This window comes from Rutidosis leptorrhynchoides, chromosome 11 (assembly GCF_046630445.1).
Source record: "Rutidosis leptorrhynchoides isolate AG116_Rl617_1_P2 chromosome 11, CSIRO_AGI_Rlap_v1, whole genome shotgun sequence".
In the NCBI taxonomy this organism is placed as follows: domain Eukaryota; kingdom Viridiplantae; phylum Streptophyta; class Magnoliopsida; order Asterales; family Asteraceae; genus Rutidosis; species Rutidosis leptorrhynchoides.
This window is the reverse complement of record NC_092343.1, coordinates 303832868-303845344: the sequence shown is the minus strand read 5'-3', so window position 1 is coordinate 303845344 and position 12477 is coordinate 303832868.

Sequence of the window (12477 nt, the reverse complement as noted above, 5' to 3'; positions counted from 1 at the left end):
CAACATGATAGCTGGTTAGTTCATCAGCACCAAATCATGAGCCAGCTATCATATCAGGTACCAGATAACTATGTACCTACTCGACCTGCTCATTTTCCGCCACATAGCCCCGATATCCGACCACCCTTTAACCGGTATGACTATAACCAAGCCTATCAGAACACCTATAACCAACAATGGAACCCACCCGATGAGATGAACTGGAACCCCTATCCAGACTGATTTAGTTCCATTTGGTTATATTTATGATTATTATATTTTGACTTTTTCATGTTTAAACTTATGTTATTGGATAAATTTGTGTAATTTTTATTATTTTATTATTATTGTGTACTAATATTTCATATTTAGAATTTGAAAGTGGGATATTAAGTCCCATTTCAAATTGCCATGCATGATTATACTTGTATGTATGTATATTATCAATTGTTCAAAACAGGGTAAAACAGCGCATTTTCAAAGACTGGCATTAAGTTCAGCAAAAGCTACTAATTTTGATGACAAGATGACAAATAAATGTGATGTAACAACAGACGAAATGAACAAATGCTATGCACCATTTATCATTCAGCAAACAAACGCCAATATATTTGGAAACTTTGGTAAAATTTAATCATTTCTACGCTAATCACCCTCAATAATTTAAATTGTACTGATTTCTTGCAAATGAGGGCATTGCAAGATCTTAAGTGTGGGAAGGGGTTAAATTCTTTCGGATTTTTAAAATTTTTATCTTTATACACTTGGTTACCATTAAAAATACTAGTAACGTAGTAGTTGTATTAGAATCTAGTGCTCTCTGATAATAAAGAACAGCCCTAGTCTTATATACTGACTACCCAATTCTAGTAAAATTTTTCAAAATTTTCAATTAAATGAACTCAAAATCATGTTTATACATATTTATGAACGATAAAACTAGGTGTTAACACCGGAATTATTGTAACCTCGGAAAGGACATAAATTGAGAAACAAACCAAAATGTTGAAATTCATTTAAAATGGAATAGAGGACGATAAAAAGGAAAATAAAAACTAAGTGCGGGGAGAATGTACCAAGTTATTCAATTAAAAAAAAATATCTATCACATGTTTCTGTAAAGTTATTGCAGGTGCTTTTGTTTTGGACTAAATTAACTGTTTTACCCGGTTTATTGTAATACATTTGAAAGAAAAGATGGATCTACACGATGAATCAATTCCATCATTAAGAGAAAGTAAAGTCTTCCGAAAAAGACACGCGCTTCTTGATTTAGGTCAGGAAGTTGTCATCCAGACCAGCTGTAGGTTGACGAAAAATCTAGAAAAGTCATCTCTAAAATCAGCAGGAAATCCACGGACCTCAGCATTAAACAGGGTCGCCAAGTGGTCAGATTTATCCTAACCATGAGAAGGATTTATCTCGTACAATGGGGGGCACCATGCAAATTAGCTTGATAAGACTAATGAATCAGATCCCCAGAAAGGATAATCTCCTTAAAGATTAAAAATCAGCTTTTAAGCCTGATATTACTCAATCCTAGAGATTGACTTTAAAGATTGAGAATTACAAACTCATGGAATTCGATGATATCTAAACTCGAGCTTGAACGAGAAAATATTTTGATCAAATTAAAACCGATTTGTTTTCTGAAAACCCATTTTCAATGCGTTCATTACCATTGAACGTAAAATCCTAGGAATTCACCTGGAATTCATAAGGTCACCTGAACCAAATCGGGTGTCAACCATAAGAACGGTGGTTGCATAGCATGGTCAAAGACATGACCTTGTGCCAGACCGAAAAATCATAAGGGTGAGCTTTACTATTGCTCCTACCAAGGATAGTAATTGCATCCGACACGTTATAGACCATAATTAAAAGCATGTCAGGGGACATTGCCTTAACGGTTGCTTGTTCAACGCTTTCCTTTACAACCGGACGGTAGTTTATCAAAAGGTAATATACGGGACAAGTAAACTGGACGTGTTGCTTTCCAAATACAAGGTTAGCAAGTGGGTGACACAAAACCACAAGTTTTGAGCTAAAATTTTCAAATCTGAAACCCACCAAACCCACAAAAATATTTTGCAAACACTGGTAAAGGGTTATTCCGGAAAACTTATCTAGGGTAAAAGCTAGATTGAATTTTCAAAAGATCAAATATTTTCATAAAGATCCAATTTCCTTAAGAATCTACATTTTCATAGTCATGTGGGACTGTAAACCGCCTTTCAAATGTGCACTTTGCTTTGGAAACCGAAAGTAAATCGGCTATTTGATTGCAAGTGTCGTTGACCTAAACCCGAGGCAACTGTGGATGACACACCCACCTTTAACCATGGTTCTATCATTACTATCATTGTTTATACCGCCGTATAGAAATCACTGATGTACAAAGTGTGAAGAATAAAGAAGTGATTCTAGTATTTCAAGACGATATTGCTTGAGGACAAGCAACGCTCAAGTGTGGGAATATTTGATAATGCTAAAAACGAACATATATTTCATAGCATTATTCCTCAAGAAAGACAAGCTTTTAGTTGCAATTATTCTATTTACAAGTGATATTCGTTTAAATAATAAAAGGTGAAGACAAAAGACAGATTTGACGAATTGAAGACGCAAACGACCAAAAAGCTCAAAAGTACAAAATACAATCAAAGAGGTTCCAATTATTGATAAGAAACATCTCGAAATTACAAGAATACAAGATTCAAAACGCAAAGTACAAAATATAAAATTGTACGCAAGGACGTTCAAAAATTCGGAACCGGGACCGGAGTCAACTCTCAACGCTCGACGCAACGGACTAAAAATTACAAGTCAACTATGCACATAAATATAATATAATATTTAAATAATTCTTATAATTATTTAAATTATTATATTATTTATAAAACCGTCGGCAGAAGAAAACAATCAAAAATGAGCCTCCCCAGCTGGCCATGCGATCGCATGGCCTGGAAGGCATAAATCCATGCGATCGCATGAGCCCCAGTTCCAGCCCACATGCCTATAAAAATCGAGCTTTGGTGCACCAAAAAAAAAATATATCAATCCTTCTCTTCTCTCATATATACGTAAAATATATATATATATATATATATTTATAATTTATATTTTAATTTTAATTATAATTCTAATAATAAGGGTATGTTAGCGAATATTGTAAGGGTGTAAGTCGAAATTCTGTCCGTGTAATGCTACGCTATTTTTAATCATTGTAAGTTATGTTCAACCTTTTTATATTAATGTCTCGTAGCTAAGTTATTATTATGCTTATTTAATCCGAAGTAATCATGATGTTGGGCTAATTACTAAAATTGGGTAATTGGGCTTTGTACCATAATTGGGGTTTGGACAAAAAAAAACGACACTTGTGGAAATTAGACTATGGGCTATTAATGGGCTTTATATTTGTTTAACTAAATGATAGTTTGTTAATGTTAATATAAAGATTTACAATTGGGCGTCCCTATAAATTACCATATACACTCAATCGGACACGATGGGCGGGGTATTTATATGTACGAATAATCGTTCATTTAACCGGACACGGGAATGGATTAATAGCCACTAGAACAATTAAAACAGGGGTGAAATTATGTAAAAGGACACTTGGTATAATTGATAACAAAATATTAAAACCTTGGGTTACACTCAGTCGACATCCTGGTGTAATTATTAAACAAATTATTAAAATCTTGTTACAGTTTAAGTCCTCAATTAGTTGAAATATTTAACTTCGGGTATAAGGATAATTTGACGAGGACACTCGCACTTTATATTTATGACTGATGGACAAAAACCAGACGGACATATTGACGAGGACACTTGCACTTTATATTTATGACTGATGGACTGTTATGGACAAAAACCAGACGGACATATTAAATAATCCAGGACAAAGGACAATTAACCCATGGGCATAAAACTAAAATCAACACGTCAAACATCATGATTACGGAAGTTTAAATAAGCATAATTCTTTTATTTCATATTTAATTTCTTTTATTTTATATTTAATTGCACTTCTAATTATCGCATTTTTATTGTATTTTATTTAATTGCACTTTTAATTATCGTACTCTTTAATTATCGCAAGTTTATTTTATCGCACTCTTATTATTCGCAATTTCATTATCGTTATTTACTTTACGCTTTAATTTAAGTCTTGTATTTATTTTTAATATTTTACATTTGGTTTTAACTGCGACTAAAGTTTTAAAATCGACAAACCGGTCATTAAACGGTAAAAACCCCCCTTTATAATAATAATATTACTTATATATATATATATATTTGTATTTTTATAAAAGTAAACTAATATAGCGTTAAGCTTTGTTTAAAGATTTCCCTGTGGAACGAACCGGACTTACTAAAAACTACACTACTTTACGATTAGGTACACTGCCTCTAAGTGTTGTATCAAGGTTTAAGTATATCCATTCTATAAATAAATAAATATCTTGTGTAAAATTGTATCATATTTAATAGTATTTCCTGCTAAAATATAAGCTATTTCGTATACGCCGCCGCAGACATCAACTATGTCTGTATTTGTACTTTTAACCACGATGTACCAATAAACATGCTAAAGAGTCAACACAATGGTTGGTGAGTTCATAGGTTTTTGTACAACGTATAAATTTTACAAAAGTTTCACAGTTCAAACAGTTTGAGATAGTTTAAAACAGTAACAAAATATTAAATTATCGAGTCCATAAATAGTTTGATAGTAAAACTTATCACAAGATCTCAAGTACATAAATAGTTTAGAAGTAATATGATCTCAAGCTTTCAAGTAAAAAATAATATCGTAATTCGGAACATATCAAGTTTGTAAATAGTTCCACGGTTTATAAGATTTCAAAGTTATCAAATTCATAAAAGATTTCCATACAGTTTCAAAGTGTATATGTTTCCTAAGCACTCGGTAACAACGTCTAACACCACATGTAGTATCCTACATGATTTTCCTTTACCCTATATTGGACTATACACTATGCTAGATGTATTGTGTCGAAGTAACTAACACCACAGTTAAGGTAGGGTGAGGTTGTCAAACCTAACAGATTTGCTCTAGTGATTCGCGCTTACAAGTCACTGTAATTAATATTACCGAGTTAAGGGCTTTTTAGCATAAAACTCACATATAACAAACATTTAATTTCCATGCAAGACATCATGATGGGAAAATGCATGATCATTAATGGAAGATTTATGAGTCATTCTCTTCTTCCTTCTCTTCTTGCCACCTCCACCATCATCATCATTCCATGCAATCTTCTTCTACAAGCCATGCAAGATATTTATGTGCATGCAAAACACAATGATTAAGGAATGCATGGGTCATTAATTGAGAATTAGTGAGTTATTCCATCCTCTCCTCTCCTTGTGCCACCTTACGCCATTACCTCCCTATATAAACCCCTCACTTCTTCTCTTCTTCACTCACTTGATCATCTTTCACTCTCTCACACTTCAATTGCATATCTAAACCACCTTCTTCATGATCTTCTTTCACTTAAGTGACCACCTTCTTCAAGGTATAACCCCATACTTCATCTCTATCATTCAATCTAGTCATCTTCAAGAGTATTCAAGGTGTAAATGCTTGATCTAAACTGTGTAATCACTTAATGATGATCACATGGCTAGCCTTGATCTTGATATTAGATCAGTAACCTTAAGTTTGCTACATGTCCAATGACTTAAAATGAACCTAAACTAAGAACTAAAGTGGTTAAAAACATAAAACAGTTTTATCTTAACTTTCTACTTGAAGTTCATGACTTAAAAACCAACTTAGACTTTCGATCTGAGCGTTATAAATTTAATCCATATTCATATATATGTTCTTGATCCTCTGTAAAGTTTTTGTGATTTTTCTCAAAGAAAAATTTATTTTTCATTTTTATTTGGTGACCCAAGTTCTAGATTTGAAGCAATTTGACCAAGAGTCCAAAAATCATGCAAAATCAAATTATATGATAGATCTTGAAAAATAGGCTTTTCATTTTAAAAATAGACATAATAAGGAAAACATGAAAAGTTGAAACACCAAAAACCATTGAGGAATCATTGAGAAATAGTTCTAACAAGTTGACATAAGATTTTGTTGTCATCAAATTTTAGTCTAAAACCTTATCTCTAAAAACTAGGTTAATGAAGACTTGTAGGTGATATCTTTTGAAAATGAGAACTTTTATATGTCCTAAACCCTATGTAAAAGTCTTGAGTCAAACAAACGTATTTTGCTATTTTTAAACTTGCATGGGAACTTATAGTGTAAATCTGAGCAGTTTTGCACACTTGTAAAAGGGTGAACTTTTGACCAATTTTATTTTGAGTCTAGACGCTAACCTTACATGGTTGGAAAATTTACTCAAAAAGATTTCCAGAGGTGGTATTATCATCATAAATGGATGTCTAGATTGATACAAACACCTAGGCTAAAATTATGGTAAAACTAGTCAAAATTGTCAACACTTAAACTATGAACTATGTAACCTTTGAAACCGAGAATCGAAATGGACATGTAAGATCACTTAAGAAACTAATCTTAAACCTAACCTAAATACTATATTAAATAGTATGACCTCTGACCTCATAATATTCATTAGGTCTCGATCCCGAATCACCGTGAAATGTTTAAAATCGCACTTTCTGAGCTTCGCACCATGTTGCATCAATAGTGAGTTCTTAGCCCCTTTTCTCATTTTATAACTATTTTTGGGGTGAGAATACATGCCTACTTTTTACTACGCTTTATTTATAAAGCTTGTATTATAAACATTCTTATTATTAAAAACACTTTATGCATTTCAAAGTTTGTTATATGTGAGTTTTATGCTAAAAAGCCCTTAACTCGTTAGTATTAATTACAGTGACTTATAAGCGCAAATCAGTAGAGCAGATCTGTTAGGTTTGACAACCTCACCTACCTTAACTGTGCTACTAGTTACTTCGACACATACATTTGGCATAGTGTATAGTCCAATATAGGGTAAAGGAAATCATGTAGGATACTACATGTGGTGTTAAGCGTTATTACCGACTGCTCATGAAACATATACACTTTGAAACTGTATGGAAACCGTTTATGAATTTGATATCTGTGAAAATCTTATAAACCGTGGAACTGTTTACAAACTTGATATGTTACGAACTACGATCTTATTTTAGTACTTGAAAGCTTGAAATCATATTATTTCTAAACTGTTTATGAAGTTGAGATCTTGTGATCTATTTTACTATTAAACCATTTATGGACTCGAGAATTTAATATTTGTGTTACTGTTTTAAACTATTTCAAACTGTTTGAAACTATGAATCTTTTGTAAATTTTATGCGTTGTACAAAAACCTATGAACTCACCAACCTTTGTGTTGACGCTTTAGCATGTTTATTCTCAGGTACTTATTGCTTTCGTTGTAACACTTTTCTGTTGCTTAGAGGTCAAACCAAGCACTGGGACCAGAGTTAACATCCGCGTCAATGGTTGGAAACTAACTAGTCAAAATAAGAAGTAATCTGCTTTATGGGATCTAGATGACTTTGGTTTAAGATCAAAAGTATAGTAATATGTCTATATAAAGCATTTAAATACCAATGTATTTATGTGTTTGATTAAAAATGGGACTACGAACTAACAATTAATGCGGTGCAAAGCGTACACGGTAGTCGGTCAGATTGTGTGCGGTGTTCCGGACTTGAGACCTAATAAATATTTATAAGGTCAGAGGTCATATTATATAATATAGTATTTAGGTTAGGTCTAATATCAATTTCTTAAGTAATCTTACATGTCCATTTCGATTCTCGATTTCAAAGGTTACATAGTTCATAGTTTTATGTGTTAACTGTTTTGACTAGTTTTACCATAACATTAGTTTAGGTGTTCCTATTAATCTAGACATCCATTTAAGGTGAGATTACCATCTTTCGAAATCTATTTGAGTAAATGTAACGACCCGGCTTTTTCGACTTGCTTTTGTGCCTTGTGTTTTTGTGAAACTGCATATTTGTGCGTACTGTGTTACTTTATACTCTGGAAACTTGATTTACGTGGTTTACTTCCATTTATATGTTAAAACGTGCCTTAGAGTACGTAGGATACATAACTTGATCATTGGAAGCCTTTATAACCGTTAGTGTTATTTGACGTTTCGAATAAACCGCGAACTTGCGCGCACATTTAACTTTTGTCATAATCGGAATATTATGAATGCGATATATTAATTATTATTTTATAATAATAATTACCTGGGTTTTTGGATGCTTAATTACGCGTAGTAATTTAATTATGCACAATAGTTAGTCTTGTTGGACTTTCTACCTTGTTGGGCTCAAGCCCACCCTACTCTAGCTAGTGAACCAATTAATTAACCCTTGTCCATGTCATCAATCCTTGTCAACTTCCTTGCTTATAAATACTAGCCCTTGTCCATGTCATCAATCCTTGTCAAATTCCTTGCTTATAAATACTAGCCCTTGTCCATGTCATCAATCTTTGTCAAATTCCTTGCTTATAAATACTAGCCCTTGTCCATGTCATCAATCCTTGTCAAATTCCTTGCTTATAAATACTAGCCATTTACCTCTCATTCAAATCACTTGCTCATTTTGGTTTTCACACACACTTGTTCTTTCTTTCTTTCCTTTCTAGTATTGCTTGTTGACGACCTTTCGGACCGACTTACTACTTGCGTACTTTCATTACCGACTTTACCGCTTTTATCACTGTGAGTTATAGCATTCCCTTTTTTTTTTACTTTAACTTATTTTGGGAACTGAGAATACATGCGGATTTTATGTTTTACATACTAGGCACGAGTACTTAAACTTATATATGTGTGGGTTATACAACGGCATAAACATTCCCTTTAGCTCGGTAACGTTTAATCATCGGTTTTTGAACCGTGAACGCGAATCTTAGATATGGATCCATAGGGTTTGACATCCCCACTCGGGCTAGTCGCGCTAGCATTTAACGAGTGTTTAATACTTCGTAAACATACGCACTTGCCAAGTGTACTTTCAGGGGGTGATATATTATTTAAACGTTAAGTTAGTTACCGAGTGCCCACGGTTGAGCATATACTTAAACATACTGATTTGGATTACTATTTTGAAACGCTCGTTGTAGCACTGAAATCTCGTGGCCTACTTACATTACTGTTATACTTAAACTATAGCTCACCAACCTTTGTGTTGATGTTTTTAAGCATGTTTTTCTCAGGTGCTTAAGGTTGCTTCCGCTGTTGTACTAGTCTTACTGTAGACAACCCGCTGCTTTAGAGATGTCCCGCATGAACGTTTACTTTTGCATACAAACTTTATTACAATTATTATTTGCTTGTACTTAGTGAAGCATGCTTTTGGGTTGTAAAACATTCGATGTTGGTTATGACATCACTATTTATATGAATGCAAACTTCTTTTGAAATCGCATATAGTACTTAACCTTGTAATGATCCTGTTGTTGATGGTCCGTACATGATGATTTAGTACGGGGCATCACATTTGGTATCAGAGCATTGGTTGTAGGGAATTAGGTTGCATTAGTGAGTCTAAGACCGACCCGAGTAGGATTCACTAATAGGACTAATCTACAACTTGTTAGTTTACTTGTTTCCGCTGAACTTACTGCATGCTGCTGCTTACTTTTACTGCTATATGCCGTATGCTACTACCTGTTTTCACTACTGCATGCTATTATCTGCTTTCGATTGCATGCAACTGTGTTATATTACTGCATGTTACCGTTTACTACTACTGCTTGTCACTGCTTACTTCTACTGCTGTATGAACTTACTGCATGCTACCGTTTCCTTTTACTGCTATGTAAACTCGCTGTATGCCTTTTTTTACTCTCGCTACTGCAAACTACTATCTGCTTTTAACATGTTACCTCGGTATGATACTGTTACTATTGCCATGTTACGTGCTGTCGTAAACGATCTAGGCTGCTGTAGTTGATATGCCTGATTACACTCTTGCTACATGCCTATTGTTCGCTATACCGACTTGGAGAACTCATCCTTCCGAGTTCAGATGTTTTCCCGAACTATTTTCCCACTCGTCTAACCATAAGAACTAATAGTGTAATCGACCTGTTACTACTGCTCCACCGTTCCAGAGATCGAAACATTACTTCACGCGATCTAGAAGATTGTACAGTTGACACATACCCTGTACGCTTTTGTGACCGTCACTTAACTCTTTCATTCCTTACCACAGCTCGACGGCCTAACGACACTTCTGGACTTAGGTCCCTAACACTTCTATATTTAGGCATTGAAGAAGTCGGGAAGGCATTCCCTTTAACGAGGTCATAGTGTCTTCTACTGATGCTCAGCCATACCCACGGACTTGGGAGTCACCTCGAGACATATAGTATCACTACTTGCTACACGTACAACTCGGCACGAGACCCAGATTGAATTTCTAGAAAGGAATCTAACGATGTTACTTGAACCCGAATATTTTGAAGAAATTTCGGAGCACTTAGGCATTGATGCATGACCTATGGAGCTTACGCATCCACACCGAGAAACCGTGAGATTGATTATGTAGATTTTATTTTAAGACAACACAGGTAAAGCACCGTTAGATAAAATTGAGTAGAACTTGAAGTGATCACGTCACATTGACAATATGAAGTGATATTGGAATGAACGTACAATTTAGTACAATATAATGACGCCAGGCCAGCGTGATTATATTGAAGTAAATCATGCAGAAGTTCCAATGTTACTACATGAGGAATATGAGGTGGTCCAGGGAAAATTTTGGCAGGGATCACTTGAGCATACGCATTATAGTCTGTTAAGGGTAGGGAAGGAATAACCACGTAGCCCAGATACTGTACAAGAGGGGCCTTGATTACAGAATTGATAACCCAAAAATTTGTTATAGATATCGACACCCTGGGCATTTAATGAAAAAGTTCTCATATAGGAAAAACTTTAAACTTACCTGCGGTAAAGAAATCATTATGGAAACTTGCATGGATCCTGATTCTTGTTAGGGTACGTTTCGGCACAACGTTTTATTGTTTCGGAGTTGTTTAATACTAGAATGATAGAAACCTTACATCTAAGAACCTTAGCATTATCATGAATAGTAAACCATCAACAATAATGGGAATTAAGTATTCTATAGGACACAAGCAAATGGTAAACTGAGGAAGATAGAGGAATAATTTAAGGTAGTACTTTAAGATTAACAGGTGGGTCATTGGAGATGACCTCGTATTAACCAAACTTGGAAGTTTTAATGTAGTAGTTGAAAAGGGATTAGTTACCTACGTACAGGCATACGCTATTCGAAAAGATTGATAGAAGTTTTCACAGTAGTACAGTAAGATTTGATTTGGGATGAACTTTAAGCTTAACCTAATACTCATCGAGCCAGGAAGCTTTGATGAAATAGTTGGAACGAACTGACTTTCAAGGAAGAAAGCGGAATTTATTTATAATGGGAAAAATTTATTTGTATACCTCGCAAGAATGGTGAAACTATTATGGGGAGAGATGTAGCCCGAAAATGGAACCTTATTAGTTACATGACAACACCCCGAAATCCCATAATGGAAATGGGAAGAAATTCATCATTAACTACCAGAGACGGTATGCGGATAGGACATCATCTCGGTTATTATTGACCATCTCGCCAAAACTGCTCACTTTCTAGCCATGAAAGAAACCGATACAATGGACAAACTTGCACAGCGATACTTAAAGGAAATTGTATTCCGTCACTTCAGCAATTCAAATTCTATATTGATGATTACCCAAGAATCTCATTTGATACTCATTCTTACGCAACTCTAAATCCTAATTTATTACGAGGAATTTCTTATTCGATGATAACCACAACCTCATCCTTCTCACTTCAATATTAGTCATACCAGTTCGAAATTTTCCTAAAATCAATGAGTGGTTAACCCTCATCCTCATACTGTCCCATTCGTACCTCACTCATAAGCAACAGCTTCACACTTAGGCATTTTTGGTCAAGGAACTTATGCCCTACTAATAGTTGTCAATCTCATCTAAATTTAATGGTTTTTATTACCTCAAATATCACTCGAAATTTTCAAAAGTCTTTTACTCGATTCTCATCAATCTTTTCCAACTTGTAACCTCCGAAATATGAAAAATTTTGTTTGCCAAAATTTTACACACATTATTTTACTGTGCTATCCTCTCAAAGCTTTATAAAAATAAATTTATTTTATCTGCCATTCATGCAAATTTTTGAAATCGTATCCGTTATGTAAAATAAAGTAAATGATTACTTATTTTTGACAAATACATATGAAACTTTACTTTCACCTTTACAAATCAAATCTTTTATTCAGAAGATATTATACTTTGAACGGTACGTGTTGTACATAACCCTAATTTACTAAGAACTTCGTTTCTTCTCTTGCATTGTCACCATAAACAATTTCTATAAAACTTTTGTTGCGTATTATACAAAACT